Source organism: Geotrypetes seraphini, chromosome 10 (assembly GCF_902459505.1).
Source record: "Geotrypetes seraphini chromosome 10, aGeoSer1.1, whole genome shotgun sequence".
Lineage (NCBI taxonomy): Eukaryota > Metazoa > Chordata > Amphibia > Gymnophiona > Dermophiidae > Geotrypetes > Geotrypetes seraphini.
In genome coordinates, this window is record NC_047093.1 from 5645737 (window position 1) to 5659373 (window position 13637).

The following is a 13637-nucleotide window of genomic DNA, read 5'->3' on the forward strand; positions in this document are numbered from 1 at the left end:
ATCTGCCCAGGACGTGGACCATCTGATCACACCAGAGGTAAATTTGACTGAATTTTTGGAAGACACACAGGATGTGATTCAGAGTCGGTCCACCCTGGTAATAACATGCATGAGCGAGATGGACAAGATGTTGATTATGAAACTTTACTTTAAAAACAGGTTAATGAAATTTTGTGGGGATCTGGTTAGGATCCCCCACAGATAGCCTCAAAAGAGGAGTCCGGAGCCTCAAAAAAAAGCTCGAGGAGGTGTGGAACAAGGCCAACGAGGACCTCCAGCATGAGATCCAACCTGGACCTGGAACAGTCCCCAAAGGGCCTCGAAGCACGAGGAAAAAAAGGGGATCCGAATCCTGCCTCAAACAGAGGTGCCTCGATGGAGAGGAGTATCTCGAGGCAGAAACAGAGTGAGGCTTCTTAATGGCTGCAAAACATGACAGCTAAAGTATAAGGCCTGGATTGACCAGGCGAAGACTCAATCGAGGACGAGGCACAAAGCCGCAGAGATCAAGCAGGGTGTGCCTCCAGGACATGCTCCCACTGGCTTGCAAAAAGCTGGGTCAAGGCTGAGACCCTGCCCAGGACTAGAAAGTTCCCTCAAGAGCCTCAAAGGACGAGGAAAAGAGGGATCCGAATCCTGCCCTGAACAGAGTTGCCTTGATAAAGAAGAGTATGTCGAGGCAGAAGCAGATTGAGGTGTCTCGACAGCCCCGAAGCCTGACAGCTAGAGTATAAGGCCTGGATTGACTAGGCAAAGACTCAGTCGAGGCACAAGGCCTCAGAGACCAAGCAGGGTGCGCCTCGAAAACATGCTCAGTCTTGCAGGAAGCTGGGTTGAGGCTGAGAACCCTGCCTGGGTCAGGAAGGTTCCCACAAGAGCCTCGAAGGACAAGGAAGAGAGGGATCAGAATCCCACCTCGAACAGAGGTGCTTCGAAGGGTTGGAGTACAAGGCAGAAGCAGATTGAGGCTTCCTGATGGCCTCAAAAACCTGATAGCGAGAGTACGAGGCCTGGATTGACCAGGCGAGGACTCGGTCGAGGTTGAGGCCTCAGGCGAGGTCGAGGCAAGAGGCCTCAGTCGAGGTCGAGGCCTCAGTCGAGGCACTAGTCGAGGCAAGAGGCCTCAGCTCAGAGACCAAGCAGGGTATGCCTCGAAGACATGCTTCCACTGGCTTGCAGGAAGTTAGGTCGAGGCCGAGACCCTGTCTGGGTCAGGAAGGATTCCTCAAGAGCCTCGAAGGACGAGGAAGAGAGGAGTCCGAGACCTGCCTCGAATGGAGGAGCCTTGATGGAGAGGAGCACCTCGAGGCAGAAGCAGAACGAGGCATCTAGACTGCCTCAAAGTCCGACTCAGAAATGTAGCAGGTTGAGCCTCGAGGATATGCTCAGACTGGCTTGCAGGGAGCAGGGTCGAGGCTGGGGCAAGTTGAGCAAACACAGGGCTATGCTCCTTGATCCATTCTGGAAAGTGGGCACCATACCAATGAAACTGGTATTGAAGGTGCAGCAGTGCGCTCCATAGAGGGCAACCTCGAGGATGAGTATTCCCTATTAATGGAGACATGCTTCGAAGGAGGTCTCATAGAGGCTGGCACGACTACACTCATTGCCTGGATTGCCTGAGACTCAGCTGGAGGTTTCTGATGTAGCATACCTGGGGAGGAAAGAGGAAACTTACCCGAGGATGGAACCTAAAGAGGCACAGCAGACGAGACTCGAGGTCAAGATCTTGGAAGACGAGGTCGCTACCGGGGTCGAGGCCGAGGTCGTCTGCGAAGACTACTACAAAAATTTTGTTTCTGAAGAGTAGCAGAGCATGAGCAGAACCCAGGACAATATTCGGGTCCTATGAAGTAAATGGCCCGACCACACTGGCTACACTGATTGATCCCGGTAAGAGGCCGGGAGAGAAAAATAAAATACAACCGCAGCCGACTGCAGACCAGCGGCAGAGCCTAAAAAAACTGGCAGAAAAAAATAAAAAGTTTTTTTAAAAAAAGACATACCGTACAGCGACTTAATAAAGAAATAAAATTAAGTTTAAAAAAAAGCCGCAGTGCGAGAAGGCAAGTAGGAAAATGGCAGAGCTGTAGAACAGGGCTTCTTGGCTCTGCGGAAAAACAAGAACTGAGGCCACGCTGAGGAGACGCGCGCCCTGATTCAGGCGGGAAAGCACACATGCATGTGTGGTACACTCGCAAGCTTGAAGATCTTCAAGCAAGTCTGTGCGGGACTCCGTTGATGACGTCACCCACATGTAGAGAATATGCTGCTTGCTCGACCTGGGATAATATAAGCATTTCCTCCCAGATCTTTATTCTACAGCCATTATTGGGCTCTAGAAAGAAAAAGGGGTGGGGGGTGGCAAAACAAAGAACCTTCCCCAATGCACACAGGAGTGCTTTGTGTTTATGAGGGAAGGCCTGCACATACGACTTCTGGACCTGCTAAAAAGCAGCATCTTAGACAAGCATTTGTGGAAAGATTTTCTGAAAAGGTTGGCGAACATAAGGCCAGCATTTCACACTCTGGATAAGAGAATGACACGGGGACAAATTTTTCCATGTCACCACGGGAACTCATTTTCCCGTCCCATCCCTGCAAGCTCCGTCCTCATCTGCACTTTAAAATCATAAGTGTTTGAGGCTTGTGCGGTTAAGGCAGAGCTCAAAGAATGGGGCCGGGACAGAGCCAAAACTTATGGGGACGGGATGGGGAAATTGAGTTCTTGTGGGGACTGGGACAAATTTGTATCCCTGACATTCTCTACTCCGGATTTCCTCAATTTGATGGTTCTCAGTTCTCATTTGATAAATTACTGTTGGCCCCAAAAAATGAAGAAAATTTAAATGAAATACAACTACTGCCACTTCATACTAGACAGGAATCACCTCTTGCCTAGACTACTGCAGCTTGTTTCTCACAGGTCTTCCACTAAGTCATCTCTCTCCCCTTCTATCTGTTCAGAATGCTAATGCACGTCTCATATTCCACCAGTTTCGTTATGCTCACTAGAGAATGACATGGGGGAAAAAATCTGTCCCCGACACCGGACCACCGTCCCCTTCACCGCCCCATCCCCGCAGCATCAACCCTTCCTTCTCATCACCTCACTGCCTTTCGGCATCCCTTGTGCAGTCCTGTGCATCTCCCTCCCTCCCCCCCTTACCTTTGCGGCGCGTTTTAAGGTTTTAGACTTGTTGAAAGCCGCCGGAGTGTTCATGCAGTCGCATGCATGTGTGGGTGGAAGCTTCTCCTCTGACGCACGTATGCTCCGGCGGCTTTCAACAAGTCTAAAACCTTAAAAAGCGCCGCAAAGGTAAGAGAGAGGGAGGGAGATAGATTTGGGTAGGTAGCAAGGAGGGAGAGGGTCGCGTGCGTTCCCTCCCTTAACTGCAGGGACAAGGCCATTCACCACTCCACGGGGCAGTGGATGGTTTTGTCCCCGTACCTGCGGTGAGCACCTTTCCCCCCTCCACCATTTTGGCGGGTTACCCACGGCTAGCCACGGGTAACATCCACCGTGTCATTTTCTAATGCTCAAATTACCCCTCTCCTCAAGTTGCTTCACTGGCTCCCTGTCTTTTTCTGCATACAGTTCAAACGCCTCTTATCTCCATTTGTTGGGTAAATCTCTCTCATCTGTACCCTTCTCCTCTACTGCCAACTCCATCCCTTCTACTTTGCTGCACCATATGCCTGAAACCACTTGCCTGACTCGGTAAGTTGGGCTCAGTTTCTAGCAGCATTCAGATCCATGCTAAACGCCCACTTTTTTGAGGCTGCGTTTAAGTCCTACCCACTTATAAAACGCCCAAAGCTCCCTCTATCGTCCCCTACCCTATCTGCCTTATCATTTCCTCTGTAATTCTCTACCTGTGCAGCATGTACAGATTCACCCTTTCATCTTGTGTGGTCTGTCATAATTAGATTGTAAGCTCTTTCAAGCAGGGACTGTCTCTTGCGTGTTTAATGTACGGCAGATGCAGTTCTATTGAAATAAATCGTAGCAACAATGCTTGAGACTGGACCAGACTCTGGTAAATAAATTAATACTAATCAAATCGCACTGATTCTCTCAAGCTGCCAACCAGCCTTTTTTTTCAGATTACCACCCGAGCAAGTAGGTCATAAAATCAAGTAGATCCGTGTGGCGGTTTCCCATTTACATGGTGTGTATTAGAGAATGACATGGTGACAAAATTCATCACCGTTCCCGTCCCCGCGGATAACCGCGGGAAATAATCCCATGTCATTTTCTAGTGGCTATTTCAACCTCGGTCCTTCTACACCAGCATTCTTCAAAGCAAAGCTTGCGGGTCAGTGGTTGTGGCCATTCATATTCTGAATAATGAAGCCATTGTGACATCACTGACGTGATTGGCTCTTAGGCACTGGTGGAATGAGGCATTATGACATCACAATATCTGCTCTGGATACCAGAGACTGTCATTCTGTAGTGTCTGTTTCAACCTCGGTCCTTCTACACCAGCATTCTTCAAAGCAAAGCTTGAGGGTCAGTGGTTGTGGCCATTCATACTCTGATTCTTCCCTCTCTCCTTAAAGAATGACATGAAGATGGTTTCCCGCAGTTATTCGCGGGGACGGGAACGGTGATGAATTTTGTCACCGTGTCATTCTCTAGTGTGTATATTCATTTTCTTACATGGATGCCTAATAGAATTTTACAACAACTGTGATTATCGGTATTTCATCCCTATTTCATTTGATTATTACGTTCAATAAATATCAAATATTCTTGTATTATTATAATCATGACTTAGGGCTCCTTTTACGAATCTGCGTTAGCGGTTTAACGCACATAATAGCGCGCTCTAAACTGCCAGCCACGCTAGACGCTAACGCCAGCATTGAGCTGGCGTTAGTTCTAAGCTTCGTAAAAGGAGCCCTTAGCTTAGTAAGTAAGTTTCAAGTTTCTTTAAATCTTGATATACCGCTTTTATAGTCAAAGTGGTTTCCAATTAATACAAAGTTTTAAAAAGATTTTTAAAAGATAAAATACAGACACAACATGATACAGACGGGCAAATGGGGAGGCGTTTCTTACTTCTTCAGAGAGTGCAGATATCATAAGCAACTCGCTTACTCCGTTAGGCCTTTATCCAACTTCACAATCCTGCTCTAGTGAACAAATGATGAGGCTCACAGAAAACCCCTTCATCGACGCATGGAAAGAAGATAAAAACAGATCTGAGTGACAACAAGAGGGCATCCGTGGAAAATCAGGGGCGGGAAACTACACGGTGACACCAGGAAATACTTCTTCACCAAAAGAATGGTTGATCGCTGGAATAATCTTCCACTACAGGTAACTGAGGCCAGCAGCGTGCCTGATTTTAAGACACGTGGGATCTCTTCACAGAGAAAGGTAGGGAAGGGTTATTGGGGTGGGCAGACTTGATGAGCCGAGGTCCTTATCTGCCATCTGTTTCTATGTTTCTAAAATTAGGCCCAAAGACAGCCAGTACCATAATATAGGAGGAGAAGGAGGACTGGCCAGATGTGCTAAACATCTGTGCTACACAGCAGCACATCAGCATCAGATTTCCAGTTACAGCAGCCTCATTTTAGGTGACAGCAGTGGACTAAGCCACCAGAAGACGCAGCTATGCTGTTGACATCTCTATGACCTGCTCACAGCTCCCCAGCAGAAATGGAATGACCACATTACAAGAAAAAGCAGCCCTGCTGATGGATACAAGAACATAAGCAGTGCCTCTGCTGGGTCAGACCAGAGGTCCATCACGCCCAGCAGTACGCTCATGCGGCGGCCCATCAGGTCCAGGACCTGTATAGTGATCCTCTATCCCCTTTTCCTTCAGGAAGTTATCTAATCCCTTCTTGAACCCCAATACCGTACTCTGTCCTATCACACCCTCTGGAAGCACATTCCAGGTGTCTACCACCCTTTGGGTGAAGAAGAACTTCCTAGCATTGGTTCTGAATCTGTCCCCTCTTAACTTTTCCGAATGCCCTCTCGTTCTTGTAGTTTTCAAAAGTTTGAAGAATCTGTCCCTCTCCACTTTCTCTATGCCCTTCGTGATCTTGTAAGTCTCTATCATGTCCCCTCTGAGTCTCCGCTTTTCCAGGGGAAAGAGCCCCAGTTTCTCTAAGGTTTTCCATACCTTTTATACAAGAACAGATCACTTAACTCCTCAGCACCCTCGGAATATCTCGCAGTCACTGTTCTATCATCCTATTCAGGAAAGCAACAAAAGCCGGCTGCACACACGCAAGAGGACCAGACTGCACAGTATCCTATTTCCAATCCAGGTGACAAGTACCAGACAGAAGCAACATTCCCAGGGCAAAGGGTGGCCTCCCCTGTATCCGCATCGAACTTCTAAGGTACTGCAGTCTATAAATACATTATTATGGTATGTTGTTTCAAATTTAATACATCACATGCCCCCTAGTCCTAGTATTCACATCTACCCTCTCTCATATCACCCTTGAGCTGTCTCCCCTAGCCCCTTTAGCCTTTCCCTCCAGGAACTTGTCCAAACTTTTTTTTTTAACCCAGACTCACTAACCGCTGTTTTCACATCCTCTGGCAATGAGTTCCAGAGCTTAACTATTCTTTGAATGAAAAAATAGTTCCTCCTATTTGTTTTAAAAGTATTTCCATGTAATTTCATTGAGTGTACTCTGGTTTTTGTACTTTTTGAAAAGTAATCCCCCCCCCCTCAGCCATCTCTTTTCCAAGCTGAAGAGCCCCATTTGAGAGGCGTTCCACCCCCTTTATTATTTTGGTTGCTCTTTTTTGAACCTTTTCTAATTCTGCTATATCTTTTTTGAGAATAGCGATGCAAAGGCATCATTATTTTTTCTTAATAATTCCCAGCAACTACTTGCTTTTTTGGGAAGATTTCAGAGTAGCGTCTATGCTGAAGAAAAGCCTTTGAGTCGATTTCCCGCAAGCCCAGGCCTGGCTGTTACTATGAGCTGCAAAGCTGATCTCCTTGCTTCCATATCCAGAGAACTAGGCCATGCTGTGTGGAATAAGGAATTCAACAGAACTGCAGCCTATGGCTCTAACGGAATCAAACCACTCCCTGCGCTTCTAATCTAATCAGTAGTCTTAAATTCCGCTATTTTTCAATTCAGATTCAGAGCGGATTACAACAAGAAGAACCCTACATGGACTTAAAAATTATTGCACAAAGAGATAAAATATCAGGAATAACATTTATCAAAAAGTAGGTCCTACGCTTAATTGTTGAGTGAAATGGTGTGGTGGCTGCGATCTGAAGAAGATTACCTTTGAAAGCTCATCATAAAAAGCACTGAGTTAGTTGGGGAGTGTGTGGCACAGGGGTTAAAGCTAGAGCCTCAGCATCCTGAGGTTGTGGGTTCAAATCCCTTGCTGCTCCTTGTGACCCTGGGCAAGTTACTTAATCCCCCATTGCGCCAGGTACATCAGATAGATTATGAGCCCACCAGAATAGACAGGGTAAAATGCTTGAGTATCAGAATAAATTCATGGAAACCGTTCTGAGCTCCCCTGGGAGAACAGTATAGAAAATTGAACAAATAAATAGTGTGAAGAGTTTCAGCCTCTGATAACCAGAGCTGGTATTGTGATGTCACAATGTCTCATTGCACCAATAAGAGCCAACCTCATCAGTGATGTCACAATGGCTTCATTGTCCTATACTTGGCTCACTTTTACTACATTTTGGTTTCAAGAGTGGTGCAGTGGTTAAAGCTACAGCCTCAGCACCCCGAGGTTGTGGCTTCAAACCCATGCTGCTCCTTGTGACCCTGGGCAAGTCACTTAATCCCCCATTGCGCCAGGTACATCAGATAGATTGTGAGCCACTGGGTCAGACAGGGGAAAATGCTTGAATACCTGAATGCAAACCACTTATAAGTGGTATGTAAATACTAAAATAAATAAGGTATTACCTTATTTCCTTTGTTTAGGGCCTTAACACGTGGAATAGCGTGCGCTAAATTGGAGCAGGCAGTAGATTTCCGGCTAGCGCACGCTAATCCGGTGCATGCATTAAAACCACTAGCGCGGCTTTGTAAAAGGAGCCCTAAATTGTTGAAAGCTGTCCACAAGCACATGGAATGATCCAATAATACCCACTTCTCTCAATGGCCCAAGACAGAGAACTTGGTTCCCTTGATGGAATCAAGGAAGTGTGTGCGTGGGGGGGGGATATGATAGATATTCTTCAAATATCTCCGAAGGTAACCGTAACAGAGGAAGCAAATGTCTTTCTGAGAAGAGAGGGGTCTACAAGGCAGAAGATGGTGGATGCGTGGAATGGAGGTGCCTTGGAGGTGGTCCTTGTTAACCTGGGCTACGCCTAGCAGTGCAAAGCAGTCACTGGGGTCCATGACAGCGCAACAGGCCAGGAATGGGGTGTTAGATTCACTCTCTTTGTGTTACTGCTATAATTAGCATTGCTCAAGCTCTGACAAGCTACAAATCTGTAAACATTTCACTCTTATTACCAGACACCAATGCACCGAAGAGAGTTGCGCTCTAGTCTTGTCTGACTTTAATCACCAGCCCCGAGTCTCAAACCCTTCTCCCAAATTCTGTTTCTTTGGTTTATTGTTTAAAAATCCAATTCCTCCCCCCACCCCCATTTCCCTTTCCACGTCACAAAGGAATTTGCAGCTTTCCTGATAATTACACAGATGCCAGCAACTTACAGAAATCATTCCTAGAAAGCCTGCAACTTGCAAACAGTAGGTTTAATCTGTCAGTCTGTAGAGGAATGTAGAAATCAGCTCATTTTTTCTTTTGCAAACTGGGCTTGTCAGCATTTCAGTAATTACTACAGTTCAGAAGTCATGTGACCAAGGTCTTGAGCTGCTGCTTCACACTGCCCCCTGGTGCCTGAACACAATACAACATCTGGGTGGGTTCTACCTAGGCAACAGTGATCATCACACGTTAAGGTTTGATATAAGAGCAGACATGCTAATTTCGGTAAAATGGGGGACTACCTGAAGAGGAAGCAGACAGTGTATGTAGGCATAGGGGAAGCAGAACAAAGAGCAGACCAAACGAATCTATGGAACAAAACGAAATTGAATGTAACTTGTGTCAGAGGCAAAACTGCAAATAAAAAAATCAGATAAATCATATACTTAAATAGTTAACATTCGAATGTTTACAATATATAAAAACAAACAATTCATGAATAAGGAAACCATGCATAGAAAACAGAACCATAGATAAAGAAAACATAAAGCAAAGTGCAGGTGGGCAAAAGGGTTAAAGAGTAGAGAATGACACAGGGACAAATTGAATTTCCCCATCCCGTCCTCACGAGTTTCATTGCTCTCTCTGTCCGTACCCCATTCCCGTAAGCTCTGCCTTAACCACACAAGCCTCGAACACTTATGATTTTCAAGCGTTTGAGGCTTGTGCAGATGAGGACGGAGCTTAGGCATTGGTGGAATGAGGCATGATGACATCACAATCTGAGTTCTAGAATGTTGCTACTTAGGATTTTCAAGGGTTTGAGGCTTGTGCAGATGAGGATGGAGCTTGCAGGAATGGGGCAGGGACAGGAAAAGAACTCAGAGGGAAGGGATGGGAAAATGAGTTCCCGCGAAGACGGGGAAAAATTTGTCCACATGTCATTCTCTATTAAAGAGCACAAGTGGACTAGCAAAAAAGGTGATCAGGTGAAAATGGAAGCCAAATTATAAATTGCTTAGGAGAAGCAGAAAAGCAGTGGTTCAAGCTGAAAGCGGCTATAAATACAGCAACAGATGGTTGTTACAGTTGTCCAGGTCTCGCTGAAGAAAGCCACAGCCTGATGGCTTAAATATTGGATCTACCTACCCAGACGCAGCGAGACCCGGACAACTGCAACAATCCTGACGCCAGCCACGGAAGTCTAAGAAAACACGGCAACAGATCTTTATAGAAACATGACGGCGGATAAAGGCCAAATGGCCTATCTAGTCTGCCTATCCGCAGTAAACATCACTTTCTCTCTCTGAGAGATCCCACCTGCCTATCCCAGGCCCTCTTGAATTCAGACACAGTCTCTGTTTCCACCACCTCTTCCGGGAGACTGTTCTACGCATCTACTATCCTTTCTGTAAAAAAAGTATTTCCTCAGATTACTCCGGAGCCTATCACCTCTTAACTTCATCCTATTCCCTCTCATTCAAATGAAACATAAACAGAGAGGCTGCATTCAAGAAATCCAGAAGAACACAACAAGATTACTAGATTAAATTCAAAGAAACAAAGCACAAGTGGAAGAAAAAAAATGGCTTAAGATGTAAAGAAAGGTGAGGAGACTTTTTCAGATATATTGGGAAAGGAGTAAAGCTAGAAATAGAATCGTAAGACTAAAATATGCTGAGAACAGCTATGTGGAGAGTGAGGAGATTAAAGCAAAGGTGCTCGTAGAAGAAAATTCTGGAGAAAGACATGGTCATCTACCGAGAGTATATCTGGGAACAGAGTGGATATTGCACCATTCACAGAAGAAAACTTTTAAAAATGACTTGAAAAATCTGGAAGTGGAGAAAGCTATGGAACTGGATGGAATACTACGCAGGATACTAAGGGAGCTCAGAGAAATGCTGGCAGGACCTCTTAAGGATTTATTTACTATATCTTTAGAGAAGGGATTGCAGAGAAACGGATGTGGTCCCTCTTCACCAAAGTGGGGACAGGGAAGAAATGGGAAACTACACCCTGGTGGCAGGAAAAATAATGGAGTCACTGCTGAAGGAAAAGATAGTTAACCCTCTAGAATCCAATGGGTTGCAGGATCCGAGGCAACATGACCTTTACTAAAGGAAAATCCTGCCAAACATAAGAACATAAGAATTGCCTTACTGCAGGGGTGTCCAATGTCGGTCCTCGAGGGCCGCAATCCAGTCGTGTTTTCAGGATTTCCCCAATGAATATGCATGAGATCTGTGTGCATGCATTGGGGAAATCCTGAAAACCCGACTGGATTGCGGCCCTCGAGGACCGACATTGGACACCCCTGCCTTACTGGGTCATACCAATGGTCCATCAAGCCCAGTAGTCTGTACTCACAGTAGCCAATCCAGGTCACTAGTACCTAGCCAAAACCCAAAGAGTAGCAACATTCCATACAGAATCTCAAAGAAAAACAAGATTCCAGAATCCCAGAGAGTAACAAGATTCTAGAATCCCAAAGAGTAGCAACATTCCATACAGAATCTCAAAGAATAGCAAGATTCCGGAATCCCAGAGAGTAACAAGATTCTAGAATCCCAAAGAGTAGCAACATTCCATACAGAATCTTAAAGAATAGCAAGATTCTGGAATCCCAAAGAGTAACAAGATTCCGGAATCCCAAAGAGTAGCAACATTCCATACAGAATCTCAAAGAATAGCAAGATTCCGGAATCCCAGAGAGTAACAAGATTCTAGAATCCCAAAGAGTAGCAACATTCCATACAGAATCTCAAAGAATAGCAAGATTCTGGAATCCCAGAGAGTAGAAACATTCCAGCAGTAGCTTCCCCCATGTCTTTCTCAATAACAGACGATGGACTTTTTCACCAGGAACTTGTCCAAACCTTTCTTAAAACCAGCTACGCTATCTGCTCTTACCACATCCTCTGGCAACGTGTCCCAGAGCTTAACTATTCTCTGAGTGAAAAAAAATTCCTCCAATTGGTTTTAAAAGTATTTCCCTGAAACTTCATCGAGTGTCCCCTAGTTTTTGTAATTTTTGACGGAGTGAAAAATCGATCCACTTGTACCTGTTCTACTCCACTCAGGATTTCGTAGACTTCAATCATATCTCCCCTCAGCTGTCTCTTTTCCAAGCTGAAGGGCCCTAACTGTTTTAGTCTTTCAAGTTTATTGTATATTTGATTAATCGCTTACTCAAATTTCTAAGCGATGAACATATCATTAAAATTACATACAATTAAGGGGGCAGCAAGACAAGCAAAAACTAAACATACGTAACGTGTTAAAGACTAACATTACAAACATGTAAAAACGAGAGGAAAGGATGGGTAGAGAAATACAAATTGCTAGGGAATAAACAATGAACCTTAACAAGGTTATGGAAATGAAATGTAACTCTTAGTCAAGCTTTTTAAGTATCAAAAGCATCCTTGAAAAGAAAGCTTTTTAGTCTGCTCTTAAATTTATCTAAATTGTTTTCTCCTCTTAAGTAAATGGGAAGGGCGTTCCATGTTTGAGGAGCCGTAACAGAAAAAATAGAATGCCGCTGTGTATTAATAATTTTAAGTGAGGAAATAACTAATAAATGTTGATCATTAGACCTCAGTAATCTGGTTGGGGTATAGGCAATCAATGATTTGTAAATGAAAGCCAGAGTTTTATATAACAGAGACTTAAAGGTAAGCAGACTTAATTTATACTGTATACGATGCGTGACTGGGAGCCAGTGCGCTTTCTTAAGAAGAGGAGTGACGTGATCAAATTTCTTAGCTTTCATTATAAGTTTAATTGAAGCATTTTGAATGATCTGTAAACGTCAAATTTCATTTTGGGCTATTCCCTCGAGTAGGACATTGCAATAATTGATTTTTGAAATAACCAAGGAGTGAATCAGAATGTTAAGAGATTTTGGACATAGAAATTTAGGTACTGAACGGATTTTGAACAATATTACCAATGCGATTATGATTGGTTAGTTTATCATCAAAGATAACCCCTAAAATCTTGATGTTACTTATCAACTGTAAAGTGGTACCTTTAATAGAGATTGGAAAAATAAATTTAGAACTGTCTTTCCGGGGAAAGAACATGACGTTTGATTTATTAACATTAAGGGCTAATCTGTTAGCATCGAGCCACTGGTGAATCTTCTCAAGTTTCCTATTGATTGCTATTTTTTCAAGAGAGTTAGTAGGATCAAGTGGATGTAAGAGCTGAATATCATATGAGAGGAGTTCCATCCCCTTTACCATCTTGGTCGCTCTTCTTTGAACCTTTTCTAGCGCCACTATATCTTTATTAAGATAAGGAGACCAGAATTGAACGCAATACTCCAAATGAGCGATACAGGGGCATTATAACATTCTTAGTCTTGTCAACTATCCCTTTTTTAATAATTTCCAGCATCCTGTTTGCTTTTTTGGCTGCCGCTGCACATTAGACAGAAGGTTTCATCGTATTGCCTACAATGATACCCAGATCCTTTTCTTGGGTGCTAATCCCCAAGGTGAACCCTAGCATCTGGTAACTGTGATTCAGGCTATTCTTCCCAATGTGCATCATTTTGCATTTGTCCACATTAAATTTCATCTGCCACTTGGACACCCAGTCTTCCAATTTCTTAAGGTCCACCTGCAATTTTTCATAATCCGCATGCGTTTTAACAACTTTGAACAGTTTAGTGTCATCTGCAAATTTAATCACATCACTCGCCGTTCCAATTTCCAGATCATTTATAAATAAGTTAAATAGCACCGGTTCCAGTACAGACCCCTGAGGCACTCCACTGTTTACTCTCCTCCATTGAGAAAAATGACCATTTAACCCTACCCTCTGTTTTCTATCCGATAACCAATTCCTAATCCACAACTGAACTTTGCCACCTATCCCATGATGCTTTAATTTTCTCAGGAGCCTCTCGTGAGGAACTTTATCAAAAGCTTTTTGAAAATCT

At 44.4% G+C, this 13637-nt stretch overlaps 1 protein-coding gene across 7 annotated transcripts in view; it reads right to left on the reverse strand.

Annotated features, from left to right (window-relative positions):
- TBC1D16 (TBC1 domain family member 16) overlaps positions 1–13637 on the reverse strand; it is an 80041-nt gene that overhangs the window by 39236 nt on the left and 27168 nt on the right. The window contains exon 1 of one of the 7 annotated variants that reach the window (XM_033960565.1): positions 8692–8814. The exons of the other annotated variants lie outside the window; for them this stretch is intronic. The gene's annotated coding sequence lies outside the window, so the exon portion shown is untranslated. Of the gene's footprint in view, positions 1–8691; positions 8815–13637 lie in introns of those variants that run through there. 7 annotated transcript variants of the gene reach the window in all.